Below are 15,496 nucleotides of genomic sequence, written 5' to 3'. Positions count from 1 at the left end.
TTGAGTGGGTTCCCATATGTGCCTTTTTGAAGTTGTCCTGTGCCAAATCATCTTGAGTGATTACGGTTTGAAGTTAAGCATTGCCCACTTAAGTATTTACATTTTTCTCTCCAGTAATCCTGGGGGTTGCAATGAAGACAAAGAAGGCCAGATGGCCTGGGTTTAATGCCTAGGTCTGACCCACACCATCATCTTGGGCAAGCAGTTAACCTCTCTGAACCTCAGTGTCCTCATCTGTGAAGTGGTAATCATAGCAGTGCTGAATTCACAGGGCTTTCCTGAGCATGGGATGAAGTCACCTGTGTAGGATAACTAGTTTTGTTGTATTGTCTTAAATGTGATTTATTGACCATGAATTTTCCTCTAAGATGACTGGTAGAACCCCAACATTTTTAGTGCTCAGGAGAGGAGGACAGGGGGAGAATAAGAGAGATGGGGCACAGAAAGTGGGAAATGCGTGGCTGATAGGGACCCAGAGGAAGGAGAGCATTATGGAGTCTCCTTAGTCACCACCTGATCCTTTTTCCTACCTGGTTGGTTTTGGGGCACTATAGGAAAGGTTTCTGAGTCACAAGGGCCTCCTGAACCTTAGTTGTGCTTCGTTTGATTGCCTTGGTGATGGCTTCCTCCTGGTCCCCCATCATGTGATATAACTAGGCCAGTTAAAGTTGTGAAAGTTTTCTGACCCACTTGCATCCCATCCCTTTTTGGGCCACTCAAATGGCAGGCTTTCTGGATGCTTGTTGAACTCTTTGCAGGATTTGTGGTGGGTGGGCAGCTAGAAAAGAGGGCACTTTGATGAGTCACTGCATTGTTCCCAGTCCTCAGCTGGCCCCACCACCTGAGAATGTGAGGTGCTCCCACCTGAGAATGATAACAGCAACAACAAACTCCAGTTGGGGACTGGAACAAGGTTGGGCTGAGCAGTCCCAGATTGCTCTACCTTATATCACTTGCCTGCAAGGGAAATGAGCTACAGCAAGTAAGTTAGGAGGTCCCGGGTCTGAGTCCCTTCCTATTTCCATGCAATTTAGCATGAGTGATCTTAACAGGACCAGTTAGAAACCATTCTCCTTCTGTGTGCAAGTACCTTGACAATCCTAATATGTGGCAGGAACCATTCTGCTCTTGTCCTTTAAGAAAAGACTTGCCAGTCTCTACAATACAGTTAGGGCTGCTCTTAGCTTTCTGCTTGTTTCTAGAACTCCCAGATCTAATTCCTCTTCTTTATTAGATCTTGCTTTCTTAAAGTGATCTAATTTCTAAGCAACTAAACAAGATTGGAATAGGACAGGTGGGCCATAAGGGGCACTCCCTTTCCTCTGTGGCTCCTGGCGTGGCCCCTGGGGGAAGCACCAACAGTTTGAACTTAGAAACTGCTTTGAGCTCAGAACTTTCTCGTTTTATAGCAGCTGCAGACATGTGGGGGCCAGGCACAGCGCCCAGAGCCGAATGCCAGCAGTATCTTGTAAACTGCTTATTTCCAGTTGTCAAGGTTCTTCACACCCCTGGAGGGGGGAACCTGGCTCAGAACCTGTGGTCCATGTGGTCGGAGTCAACACAAACCAGGCTGCGGCAGCAGACTTCGCTTTTCCTGGCAAGCAGCCCCCACAGCTTCCACAAGCTTCTTCTGGGCCCAAAGATCTCACATGCTCTTGCCTTTGGATGAGACTAGCAATGGAACCTTCTGGGATGATAAATTCCAGAACTCTGGATGTCCTACGCTGGGATGAATGCCTATTCTGCTTGCAAGTACATCCGGTGAATCTATTCTTCATGCTCCAGATCTCCCACAGTTTGGAGAAAGTTCTTCCAAAAACACTAAAAACTTTGGGGCTTTCTTCAGTGACCTTTTCCTCCCAGTTTCTCTGTAGTGAAGTAGTAGAGGGGCCACTTTCCCTCCTTCACTTGCTCATGGTCCATTAGTGGGAAGAGCTGTTCCATTATCTGAGCCCTAATGAACCCACTAACTGGAATGAGAAGGGCTTGTGGGGGCGATTTAATTTGAAATTCAATGGCCCAGTTATTCTAGTGGGCTTTAATCTGGACCCCAGAGCCCACAGAGACACGTGTACCATGGCAGTCAGAGAGGTGTGCTGCTGTTGGGGAGGACCAGGGGCAGGGAGGAGGAGGCGAGCAGAGAAAGGAGGTAGGCCAGAGGAGCCCAGCTCCCAGTCAGTACTGCCCATTGTTCTGTTCGTAGTTATACTCCTTCAAATGACCCAGGCCCAGACTACAGTTCTGCATGCTCTGTGGTTAGCAGCTTCAGGGGCCTTAATCACACTCCTCCAGCTTTTAGACTTAATTCAAAATGTTCTAGAGAAAAACTTTGGCTTGCCTGTGGGTAGCTCGATGGCCTACTTCCATGTGGTAATAGGTGGTTCAGGCTGCTACTCCAGATACCTCATAGCCAAGGGGCACAGTATGGTCATCTTGGGACAAATCTTATATAAAAAAAATAACAGGTCTAAGTTGAATGCCTATTGCTGAGCGTGTTGGGTATTTATTCATTGGTATATTCCTTTATTAATTCATCCAGCCAGCCTACATTCAGAATCAGGAGCTTCCCATATTCCCTCTACACAAACCCCTTAATTGGGGGTCCCATTGCTTCAATTACAGGCTCTGATTGCGCTTGTTGAAGTGGAGTTGTTTCTTCTCTTTCCTGAGGCCAGAGTTCCCTCTTGTCTCCTCAGCGACTATGGCTCTCTCTACTGGCTCTCTCTCAGCATCTCTGGGTTCAAGTCTTTTCAGTGGTAAACATTCCTTTGGAATCCCTAACCTCTCCAGCTTCAACGTCCCCTCTCCTCCTGTTCCCAGCCAAATATGCAGACACCCGCTCCTTCCAGCCAAATCTGGCTCCCAGCCCTACACACCTGAGACTGCTTTCACACAGGTCAACAGCGTGAGTCTATCCAGCATGCTCTCCGTCCTTACCCGAGTGGCCACGGTGCCCATCGACCTCTCCTTTCTGGGATCACCTGGTCTATAGATGTCACTTTCTCTTCATTGATTCTTGCCTTTCTGGTGGCTCCTCACTGACTTCTCTACTTAGTCCTTAAATGTGCCTCCCGGGGCTCTGTTCCTCTCTCCCTCTCCCCACGCCCGTGGTTTTAGTTTACCTTCCTATCCCAACAACTTGCTACACCATATCCTCCACCCAGGACTCTGTCTTCTCTGCAGCTGTCTGTTTTGATATTTCCATTTGGACAGCCCAAAGGCATGTCAAATTTTACATTTCTGTTGCCATCTCCAAAAATCAGAGTCTCCCACATTCTTTCCTGTCTTACTTCCCTAATTGCTCCCAAGCTTCTCTCCCCACACTCCTCACATCCACCCAGAGTGGAAGATTCTAGAGTTGTAAGCATCTCTCCATGACCCCCAACACCCAGAGTTGGAGTCCAAGTCACCTTTGTCTGTCTCCTGGACTTCCAGGCATCATTGGCCTCCCCACATCCACTCTTGTTCCCTCCAATTCATTTCCCACAGTGTAACCTGAATGATCTTTCTAGAATGCAGGGATGGTCATGTCTTCTGCTTAAAGCCTCCCAACCATCTTAGGGTTACCTTTAAAATGAAGTGTAAAATATTTAATCTGACTGTTGAGACCCTTCACAACCACACTCTGTTCTTCTCTAGCTACTTTTTTTTTCTTTCTAGAACATTCTTTCCAAGATTGATCTCTTGGCAAGCCTATGGTAGGCTTTTATAGACTTAATTGTGTCCCTCTCCCCTTAATTCACATGCTGAAATTCCTAATCCTTAGTACTCAGAGGCGAGTGCCTTGGGAGATAGGGCCTTCAAAGATGTACGTTAGAATGAAGTCATTAAAGTGGCTTTGATCCAATCTGACTGGTGTCCTTATAAGAAGAGGAGATGAAAACATAGATACACAGAAAGGGAAGATCATGACACTAGAAGAAGACAATCATGGGCTAGCCAAGGAGAGATTCTCAGAAGAAATGAACTGCTCTAACACCTTGCCAGCCCCTGCCCCAGGCTTCTAGGCTCCAGAATTATGAGGAAATATCTTTTTATTGTTTGAACTACCAGTCCCTCTTTGTTGTAGCAGCTCTAGCAAACTCATACATAGGCTTTGAAGGCTGTTTAAATTTCATCTAGTCAAGGAAGACTTTTTTTACTAACCCTCATAAAGTCTTTCCAGGCCCTAGACTTCCCTTTTATAACTCTTCTCACACGTGGCAGGATTTTTTCAGCAGCTCTGTTCCTTGCCAGTCTTTGAGGTTCTATGAGAGTGGAAACTTGTATTTGTCCTGTTTATGACTCTATTGCTAGTGCCTAGCACATTGCCTGATATCTGGAAGACATTCTAGTAAGTATATGTCCATGATCAGCTGAATAAACAAGTGAACCAACCTGAACATATTAATAGGGGAATCCTCTGAGCCGGAGACTGCTGCTTCATGCAAACTGCCTCAACCACAGAATTGGACCACAACTGCTGGGTGTGAGAAAGACAATGGGAGCCCGGATGATCAATCTAGTCTATACCCTTAGTAGTAATTATTGATCAGGAGTCAATTGAAATGAGATCAAAATTTCAAAATACTATTAAAGGGAATGGTAGTGTGTATTCCATAATCAGGTTCTATTGGACCTCTTTATCAGACCTCTGTAGTGAAGTGCCTACCTGGTAAAGGTCAGATAAGAAGCTGCATTAATGGAGGGGGAGTTCTGGGGAGAGACAGTCAGAAGGAAGGTTGTGGCAAGTGGAACTGTCTTTACCCAAGGCTGATTTTTCCACAGGATCTCCCTGGAATCAGAAGAGCCCAACAGGCTGCTCCTGTCTCACAGCTACCAAAGATGGAAGGGGAGATTCCAGAGGGTTCCTCATGTACCTCAGTGCATGTCTCTTTGGACCAGATTTCTCTCTGAAGTTTGACCTTTCAAACTGAGATACCAAGCTTCTTCAGAAAAGGAAGGTAAATAGGTACCTGGGGTCTTCCTTTGTCCCTTTTCACATTTTCCCATTTTACTCCTTTCCCAAACGCTCCCTTACTTCAACTTTTCCATTTTCTCTCCAGCCTCAGAGTCTGAAGGACACTGGCCCAGGCTCACAAAATGTGACCCCCTCCCGCCAGCATAGGGCTGAGGTAGGCATGTGGGCCCACCAAATTCACTCTTGGGGAGTTGGACTTGGGCTCAGCAATGGCCAGTTGGCTTCTGCAGACAGCAGGAGCGAGGGATAGACATACGCAGCCGTAAGAACCTGGGGTTTTCGTGTGTAGTCACCTGTGCCTAGAAGTGGAGAATGCTGGGCTGTGGAGAAGGAAAGAGAGCAGAGATAAGGGGTGGGCAGGGAGGAGTGGGGGTGGGCCAGCAGGAAGAGAATGGCCTGGCTTCCCAAGATTTCTAGTTCTGTTCCAGAATGTTCATGAGGCCCATCCGCAGGGATTTCTGTGGATCTCCCAGCCCCTCTCTTGACCATGGCTGCCACTATTTTCTTTAAGCTGTTTTGAGTTGGTTTCCACTTTTCTTTCTTCCGTTTCCCTTTCTTTCTCTCCCTCTCTCTCCCTGGGCCCTCCCTCCCTTTGCTCTCTAATCCTCTTCTCCCCTCCTTTTCTCTTCCATTCCTTTCTAGTGACTGCACCTGAAGTGATCAGGGCTGGTAATAAAGAGCCCAGGCTGCAGACACCAGCTGTCCTGCCATGGGTTTCTTCCCAAGCTTGGGATTCCATCCTTTCACGTTCAGCCATGTGGCGAGAGGCCTCCTCCTCGGGCTTGGCCAAGGCAGTCTGGTTTTCTTCTCTGGTTTCCCCTAAGTTGTGTTCCCAAATCTAGCTCTGCTTCCTTGAGCTAATCAGCGTGTTTTTCTTGTGTTTCCAAGTTCAAAACCACCACCCTGGCAATGGAAACAAGTGCTTGCTTATTTTTATTATTAAATATGGGGCCGTCATCAGACACATTTTGTATGTGTGGCTTTCCCCCGACTGATCCTAAAAGAGAGACTGAATCCTACAGAGGGTCCTATTGTCCTCACTGGGTAGAGGTAACACAGCATGCATATGTGTATCTACATTACATATAGAATTGAATCACAGTCGTGCAATTTTAATCAAAGAGGGAGAGAATAAAACCCTTTAAGATACTTTGCTTGATCAAAATTTCTAGGCCCTATACTTCACATTTGTTAATCCTTCTGGAAGAAAAGTGCTACGGAAATGACTAAAGCGTGCTGGGTTTAGCCTATCGTTATTGAAAATGTTGTGGGTTTTTTTTTTTTTTTTTAGTTTAATTTGAACAGCAGCGTCAGCCAGGCTCACTTTAATTACAGTCTTCCGTTTCTATTGCTAGTTGCATCAAGCTCGGGAGAGTCGTAGGGTGAAGCAGGGGCTGGGTACAGGCAGGGGAAGCCTTCTTTCTGGGAGGATTTCAATTGCTTTTATATATAGTTTTTTTAGTGAGCCTATGCTTCACATACAGGGTGAACAGTTGGATTTCCAGCACAGGGCTTAGTGTGAAAGCCCTATCATTATTTATTTCTTCCCAAGGATAAACTTGCTCTGAGTTTTTGTTGTGGGGGTCCCCCACCCTCTCTGTGCCCCTGCTGGCCCTCTGAGTTATGTGAATCAAAGCTTCTCAAACAAATAGAGAAAACAAGGATGTAAGCAGGTGCTGGCTTCGGTTGGTCCCAGAGCAGCATGCTGTTGGATTCTACTGACTGTCCCTGGGACACTGATGTCCTATTGGTCACCCTGCTTCTCCCTCCAGTCCTGTTTGTATGGCCCTTCAGGCCCCTGTTCAGCCTCCACTGCTTCTGGACATCCACTGGTGCTGGACATCAACCGTCCCATGTCCTCTGGCCTCAGCACTGTGGGAACATCCTCTGTTTCTATCCTGGACCAACTCAGGAGCAAAACTCAAAAAATTCCCTCCCACAATAACACTAGTGAGAAGAGAGTTCATAGGTCAACTGAAGGAGACAGACATAAGGGATCTCACCCCAGCAAACGACTTAGAGGTTTCACTTGAGATGTTTTGTTTCTCTACCATCTTTCCTAGGAGTATCTTTCTATCTCCCTGTCCCCAGGAAGTGCCCAATGCAGGTAGCTGTCCTCTCCTGTTCATGCACAGCAAAATGCAGAGTCTATTACCAAAATCTCACAAAACCCCTACAGACCCCAGCGAAACCAAATGGTTATTGAGTTGACTAGACCCATTTTTTCAAAAAAGCCAATTTTATGATCATCTTTCATATATAGTCATGTCATTTGTCATAAGTGATGTAGCAAAATAAATCTTTCAGAGAGGTTTTTCTGCCTACAAGGGCAATAATTCCTTCTTCATGGTTGAATTTTTAATTGGGGGTTGTAAATATCATGTTGTTTTTAACATCCATTTGAACATCCCCTCCCTTTGGGTTCCCATATTGTTCCGTCCATTGGTTCCTTCCGGAAATTATTTCTTCTCCCCTCTCAGTGCCAGACGCTACTCTGGAAGCCTGGCTGGGAGCAGAGTGGAAGGGAGGCCACTGGGAGGCAGAGGTGCTGCCAGGGCTCCACCCCACCTGTCTCCTTCCTGGCCTCAAAGTCTTCCCACTGCAGGAAAAGTCCACAGCCCTTAGCCTCGTGGTGTGTAGGGCCCTCCACAGTCTGGCATCACCTGGATTTTCCAATGTCACCTCCTACCATTTCTCTGCCCTTTCCTCCCACCAAGGATCCCCATCTAATGCCATTAGTAGAGTGTTCTTTAATATGGTTCCTAAATTGTTGGCTTCTGGAGTGCTCCAGGGTCTTCCCCTCCTCACAGCCCACATCTCCTCCGTAGAAGGGCTGCATCGGCCATGAGCTTCTTGCTGGCAGAGTGCTGAGGCAGCTGTCCATGGTGAGAGATGGAGGGTCAGTGTGCATGTGGGCGAGGTCTCTTTCCTTCTTATAAAGCCATCGGTATCCAGTCTTGGGGCTCTTGACTTTTTCTGGTCAAAGAATATTTCATAGGATGCATGCAGCACAGTTTTGATACCATCCTGTCCATATTGTAGTAATTAAAAATGGGAAGCTAGAGTAGTGAGTTGGGCCCAGGACTCCATGTCCCAGGAAGAGGGGTTTGAAGCTCTCCCATCCCATCCTGTTTGGGGCAGGTGCTAACCTCTCTCTCTTTGGGACCCCTTCCCTTTGTGTCTCTAAGACCTAAGTTTGAAACAGCTTTCTCTTTCTTGAAAATTTGTATAGCTTCTACTTTTTCCGCTTCTACCCAAACTAATCATGAAGATTACGGAAGGCCCTCTGGCGCTTCATGGAGCCTGAGGTTATTTGTTAACAGTGTCAGTTTTTCTAGCAAACTCTTGGCTAAGTCATGCCAAGACTCAGGACAAGCCCTCCACAAATTTTTCCAGTCTCATCTCCCACTTATGGGTCTTTTCACCCCCTTTCTGCCAGCGGGTAAGAAATTTTACTTGCATTTTCCCCAGAAATCTTGAACAATTCTTTTTTCTAAAAGCCATCTGACCTGGGTAGAGTTTGTATCTCTCCTGCCTAATTCATGTGTTGAAGCCTTAACCCCTGATGTGATGATATTTCGAGATGGGATCTTGGGAAGGTGAGTGGGTCATGATGGAATTAGTGCCCTTATATGCAAGAGAAATTATCTCACTCTCTACCACATGAGGATATAGCAAGAAGGTGGTATCTGAAAACCAGAAATAAGCTCTGACCAGGAATTGAATCAGCCAGCACCTTGACCATAAACTTCCCAGGTTCCAGAAACATGAAATACAAATGTTGGTTAAGCCCCCTGGTTTATGGAATTCTATGCTAGCAGAACTCAGTGGCCGAAAACATCTCTGCTTGAAAATATCATGTCAGAAGAGGAGTAGAGTTCAGAACCAAGATCCGAACTGCCCACACCAGGTCTCTTTGGCTCCGAGAGGCTAATCTGATCTCTGTGACCATGTCCTAGACATCAGAATGGCTCTGCAGAGTGCTCTTCTTCTTTCTCTGTGGGCCCCTAGATGTGATTCAGACATGCTCCCTTTTTTATATAACCCTGAAACAGGACTGTTATCTTTTCACCCCGGAGTGTGAAGCTAAGACTAGGAAGAGAGAGCCCAAAGGACTCTACCTAATTATTTTTGGACTCATCACCTGCACTAAAGATGATTCTCATGTCTGGGGTGACTGGCGCTGGGGGTTGGACTTTATTCTACACCTGCAACCGCCAACCAACCTCCACTGTCCCCCAAAGTGAACAAAGCCATGCGTGCAGGAGAGACCATAGGTGCTCAGGACATCTTAAGGCCTTGGAGGTGGGGATAGAAGAAAACGCAGACGTTTAGATACTCACCCACACCCAGTCCCAGTTTAGCAACCTGTGTTCTGTCACCACTCAAGAGTATGGCCCTCTTGGCTCAGTCCTTTGGGATGGCCTGGAAGCACATCCCCTAGACCAGCATGAGGGGCCCTCTCCGATCTTCTAGCTATTTCTTTCCTTCCCACCCAATTATTTTTCTGCCCTTTTAACTCTTTCCTTGTCTTAGTCTGTTTTGTGTTTCTATAATAGGACTCCTGAGACGGAGTAATCTATAAAGAATAGAGATTTATGTTTTGCAATTCAGGAGGCTGGGAAGTCCAAGGTCCAGGGATGGCATTTGACAAGGGCCTTCTTGCTTTGTCACTCCATGCAGGAATACAGAAGGGCAAGAGAGCACATGAAGGGGTGTGAAAGGGGGCTGCGGGCATCTCTTTATCCAGAACTCCATCCCATGATAACTAACCTGCTTCCTCTATAACAGCATCAATGCACTGAGGAAGACAGAGCCCTCAAGACTGGATTGCCGCTTCAAGGCCCCACTTCCAAATGCCCTTGCAGTGGGGATCATGCTGCCAACACAGGAACCCTGGGGAACCTGTTCAAATCCTCGCTTTGCTCTTTCTCCAAGATTCCTTTCCTCCTGCTCTTCCTCTTCCTCAGACTCCACTAGAATTTGAGGAGTTTAAAGTTTTCTTCTGCTCTCTTGTGAGCTTTAACCACTTTGGGTCCAGACTGGGGCCAGGCATGCCGTCCGTTCTTGCACCTGGTGAAGGACACTTGTGGTGGTGACGATTCTCTGCTCTTATTTGCAATTGTCCTTGCCTCTTAAATACTTTAAGTTCCTAAAATCAACTGGATAGGTCACAAATGGCAAGGGTTTATTTCTGCCAAAAATCCTTGTCAGTTTTACATTTGAGACTCAGAGCCTCCTTGCTAGCATAACCTTGACCCTAAATTTTGAAAGGGCAAGGGTTGGAGCTAGGTCATACTGCCGCACTTCAGATACATGACAACTGAGAGATGGTCTTCCCTGAGATGTGTCGTTTTTTATTTTATTTATTTACTTATTTATTGGTACTGGGGATTGAATCCAGGAGCGCCTAATAACTGAACCACATTCCCCACATTATTTTGAGACACAGTTTCACTAAGTTGCTTAGAGTCTTGCAAAATTGCTGAGGCTGGCTTTGAGCTTTTGATCCTCCTGCCTCAGCCTCCTGAGCCACTGGGATGACAGGGGTGGGCCACAGCACCCCGTGAGAACTGTCATTTTAAAGATGAGAAGGCTGAGTCTTACAACCTCCCGCCCCCCTCACCATGGACACCTGGTGTCCCCTCCAGGACCTCCAATGGGGAAGAAGCTCTCCTTAGAGGCAGCTGGCTCACTGTGTGGAGCATTTCTTTCCCTTATTGAAGGAAAACGTGTCTCCTCTTGTTCCTGCCCAGAGGTTCAGCCTTGCCTCCTGGATTCAGCACCTCTTCTACTGCTATTAGTTCTCACGGGAAATTGCTGGCCTCCTTCTTCCTTCCTCCAGGTAAGACTACCCTATTTCCTTCCATGGCGAGGAGCTCTGTCACCTCTGGGAATCTGCTTTAGGACTGGTTGCCTTTCCAAACAAGTAAACATGCACCCAACACTCCTGACACAGCTGCGTGGGGATTTTTTCCCACATGGATCATTTCTCAACCCTCTGGACACTGGTGTGAGCTCTACATTCAGTTATGACTCTAAGTTCCTGGAGTTAGTGCTGACCCTGCGGGGTAAGGGCTCAGTCCCACAAGACCAACCCCATCTCAGAAGCTAATCGCAAGTAGTGGGTCCCCAGGTTACCTATGATTCTGTCTGATTGGCTACAAATCAGGGGTCCCCCTGAGGTTTCTCTCAGGTTCCATAACTGGCTACGCTAGCTCACGGCACTGAGAGGAAACACCGTGGTTTACTGGTTGGTTATAAAGGATGTGATAAAGGATACAGATGGAGAGCAAGATGAAGAAGTGCATAGGGCAGGGTCTAGAAGGGCCCTGAGCACAGAAGCTTCCAGTCCCTGTGGAGCTGGGGTGGGTCATCCCCAGCAGGTGGATGTGTTCACCCACCCAAAGCCCCCATCCTCGTCTTTCAGAGATTTCTGTGGAGACTTCATCACATTGGCACAATTTTGGCTACCAGCTCCACCTCCAGTCCTTCTCCCTCCCTGGAAGATGGGGAGATGGGACGTTCCAACTTGTAATCTCAGCCTGGCCATTTTGGTCACCAGTCCCCACCCAGGAACCCACAGGAGTCACTTTATCAGAAAAAAAAAAAATGATGCTCTTGCCACACAGGAAATTCCAGGGATTTAGGAGCTCTGTTAGCACCTGGGGTCAAAGACCAAGTGGTAGGGTGAAGGATGCAACTGTGGCCACCCTGTCCCTCAGTATGTCACAAGGGGGTTTTAGGAGTTCTGAGCCAAGAACTGGGGCAGAGGCCAATTCTACACGTGTGAGTGTCCTGTGTGTTTATTATGCCACACCTTCCTTCTCCCTTCATGGGCCCTGAGTACACGGGATCACAAGTGTCCTTGGGGGCCACCCTGCACTGCCTTCCACTTCCAGACCACCCAAGGGTAGCTAAGCAGGAAAAGAGGCCACCGTGCTTGGGAGTCCAGCACCGGAGATGTCACTGCCTGCCACCACTGCTCCCCAAGCTGTTCCTCTGCTCTGTGGCCAGGAGCACAGCCAGCCAGGAGCGTCGTGGGAGCCAGACAAAGACACAGATGCGGCTGCTGGAAGCTGGAAGGAGGCTCGGCCAGCCGGGCTGGGGGATGGCTCCTGGAGCACGCAGATAAAGATGTCGCCGGGAGTGGGAGCCTCTCCACCGGCCATTACCAGGCAGCGATGGCGCTGAGTGGCTATTCCCTGGTGTGGCCGGGGCGCTGTGCCATCGGGGCCTGGGCTCCAGCGGTGGCCGGCAGCATGGGTCTCACAAAAGGCTGAGCAGTTGGCATTTCCAGTTGAAAGGCAGTTTTTGGAGGGTGATTTCTTGGCTCCTCTAATTAACGAGAAGCAGAGGTTCCAGCTTGGCAGACAGAGCTGCCTCTGGCCTCGGGCACAGCTCTACGCTCCATCCTGCCTTCAAGTCTCAAAAAAAAAAAAAAAAAATCTTGGAATCAAAAGAGTCTTTAGGTAGCTCCAGTTTTCAAATTTAATAGGGACTCACAGGGCAGAATGGAGGGGCTCTGTGAGGCCCACAGCCCCCCACCCTTGCCTTTGGGAAGCACTGAGTCCCGAGCCCTTTCCCTGGTTTCCCTGCCTACCCCAAAGGGTGGATTATTTCTCTGCTTTAGAGACCCCCAATCCCAGAGGAGTAAAATCTAAATGGCCCCCACACTGGCACCCAGAGTTTTCAGTGGTTTCCCGCTCAGCTGGATCAAAATAATTCCAGTCTCTGAAGGAACACTTCACTTCCCATGGAGACCTGGTCTTCTTGTCCTTAAATGCTATGGGGGCTGAGTGGAGGCCATCTCCCAGGCTGTCATTGCATTGAAGTCCAGGGCCCCAAACCCAGGCAGCCTCCAGTCCTACCATGAGCTGCTCCCACCCCCACTGCTCTTTGTCCCCAGAGTCATGGAATATCTCTGATGACTATATAAAGGAGGTCGCTGGGGCCCAGAGAGGGCAAGAGGTGTGGTCCAGGTTACACAGCAACTCCTGTTGAGCCAGGACTTCATGCATTAGAGGAGTAGAGGTTATGTAATGCCAGATTCGTGGGACCCCAGTAGACCTCCAGGAGCTGAATCCGATGCAATCACACAAGAGCTCCAGCCTGGACTCACAACTGTTTCCGACGCAGCGGTCCCAGGGACTGAGTCCTGGTCCTTTGTTCAGGGAGATTTTATAGGTTTTGGGGGGATACTCTATGCGTCACAATATCACACAGCAAATCATTCCATACCGCGGGAAAATCAAACAACAACTCTTAACATTGATTAGCACATTCATTGGCGGGAACAAGTTGGGTAGGGGTGATTGGTTAGTACAAGAGGGGGGTTCGTTTGAACTGATTGGTTTAGGCCACGAGGAGTGTACGTGCTAAACTACATGGTTTCCCAAATTATTATCAACCACCATAAACTACTGGGGGGTCATCTGGCATTCCAGGTATTTTCCCTGTCTCATGCTGATTGGAGGTTGCTAGGGGTTGCTATGGATCCTCTCCTGGCCTGACTGAGTCATGGACACCTGGCGCTGCAGATCTCTCCAGTTATTTGCAGACAAACAACACAGCAGGGTGGATATGTGCTTAGGAGTGCTCTGTGGGTTTTTCCAAGGACAAGGGTCATGCCCCCTCCCTCTGGACAGGCCTTGAGGTAGAAGCTGCTGCTGTAATTTATTTATTTTTTTAAAAAATGGAGTCACATCGTTTTCTCAGTTACGCCTCTCCTCTGTGCCCCTGAAAGTCCTTTCTGTGCTGGGCACACTGTGGCTACCCTTGAGTGCTGCTGCCTTGATCGATTTCCTCCCATCTCCTTTCGGTGGTTTCTTGTTGGAAGAAATGACTCTGGCATGAGCAGATCTTGTCAGAAGGAGGACCCATGGGGAGTGTGAGAGCTCTTCTGCATCCGCCCAGAGGCCTCTGCTCTGTTTCTGGCTGATCTGGAGGACCGGTGTGTTGGGGGGGGGGGGCTGTCCCAAGGCCTTGGGTGGGGATACTTCCTGCTGTGCCTCTGGCTGCTGCTCCTGGTGATCATAAGTGATTATCTCCCCCATAAACGTGATAGATGGCCTCTCATCAGACAGAATATCCGCAGCTAAGCATATCGTGCTCATCTGCAAATCAGTTATTCTGTGTCCTGTGGCCCTGTGGAGAGGGCCCACAGGGCCAAGCCACAGTGAATGCAGGTTGCATCGCAGGATTCATGACCCGAATTACTTTTCTTCCAGAGGCTGAGCTGGTGGTGGAGGCTGCAGGGAGAGTGGGTTCCTTATTCCCTCTCATGCGTCCACCCGTAGGAATTCTAACAAGAAGTTGATTGTCCAGTCTCATAAAAAGCAACACATTAGAGCCAACAAGACCTGGGGGTAAGGTGGGGGAATCCGAAGATCTGGGGCCCCAGGGAAATAGCATCCGTGGAAAGCCCACGGGCTGAGTGAGAGTCTCAGGTCTGTGTTCTAGTCCCAGACCCACTTCTAAAGTGCTATGTGATGTTGGATAAGTGGTTTGGCTTCTCTGAGTCACTACTTTCTCATCTGTAAATAATGTGTGGTTCTTCATGGCTATAAAGGAAGTGACAAAGTGATTCAGGTGCCTATGATCATAATAGGTTTTATTTACTGAATATGCGTAAGGGCAATGCTCACAGCAGTGTAAGGAATCAGTACTTTTATCATTTCCACTTAAAAAGCAAGGAGCACAAAGCTCAGAGAGGTTCAGTAATTTGTCTTGCCGCAGTCCGGGTGCAGCAAAATAATCCGGAGGTGACGAGCAACTTATGTAGATTGATACAGCAGGAGTGGGAGTCATTTATTGTAGGACAGGAGGGGTATATATACATTCCACACAGCTTATCTTAATTAACATAAACTAGATACAGCAGTCAACCAGTAAGGAATCTCCACACTTAATGGCTCGCTGGCGTTACTTCACAAACCACTCCCTCTGGCAAAATGCCAGGCGCCATCTTGACTTGTTTACAGACCCTAACATTTCCCCCTTTTGTTTAATTTAAATAACGACCATAGTGGTTTTTACATAAACACCATAAATAATCTGCTACAAGCAGAAGGGGAGGATACAAAATGAATTCAAATATGAGTAGATCAACTCAAATCACTTAACGACTTTCAAAAGTTATTGGGAGACATAAATTGGATAAGGCCTTATCTAGGCATACCAACAGGAGAGTTGGGACCTTTATTTGATATCCTAAAAGGTCCATCAGATCCAAATTCACCCGCATGTTAACGTCTGAAGCAAGAAAAGCATTAAAAATTATTGAAACATATATGGAAAATATGCATTTGGATAGAATTGATATAAGTTTGCCTTTATTATTTATTGTACTACCAACAAAAAATATTCCTATAGGAGTATTTTGGCAAGAAGGTCCATTATTGTGGATATATTTATCTTATTCTCCTAACACTATTCTTACTAGGTATCCTGAGGCTGTAGGACAATTAATACTCAAAGGAATAAAAGCAGCAAAGGGAGTGTTTGGAATTTCTCCCAATAAAATTATTACTCCAT

At 47.5% G+C, this 15,496-nt stretch overlaps 1 long non-coding RNA gene across 3 annotated transcripts in view; it reads left to right on the top strand.

Moving 5' to 3' along the window:
* Positions 1 to 14,866, top strand: part of LOC107150231 — a 45,961-nt gene extending 31,095 nt beyond the window's left edge. Inside the window, exons 5-8 of one of the 3 annotated variants that reach the window (XR_007351094.1) lie at positions 4,768 to 4,943; positions 5,046 to 5,114; positions 10,612 to 10,805; positions 14,191 to 14,866. This is a non-coding gene — a long non-coding RNA (uncharacterized LOC107150231). Of the gene's footprint in view, positions 1 to 4,767; positions 4,944 to 5,045; positions 5,115 to 10,611; positions 13,063 to 14,190 lie in introns of those variants that run through there. The other 2 variants (XR_001504554.2, XR_007351093.1) reach the window with 2 other exon arrangements.
* The last annotated feature ends 630 nt before the right edge of the window (positions 14,867 to 15,496 follow it).

The sequence above is a fragment of the Marmota marmota genome, unplaced genomic scaffold (genome assembly GCF_001458135.2).
Source record: "Marmota marmota marmota unplaced genomic scaffold, marMar, whole genome shotgun sequence".
NCBI lineage: Eukaryota > Metazoa > Chordata > Mammalia > Rodentia > Sciuridae > Marmota > Marmota marmota.
The sequence above is the reverse complement of the archived record's forward strand: the minus strand, read 5'-3'. Positions and strand labels throughout refer to the sequence as shown.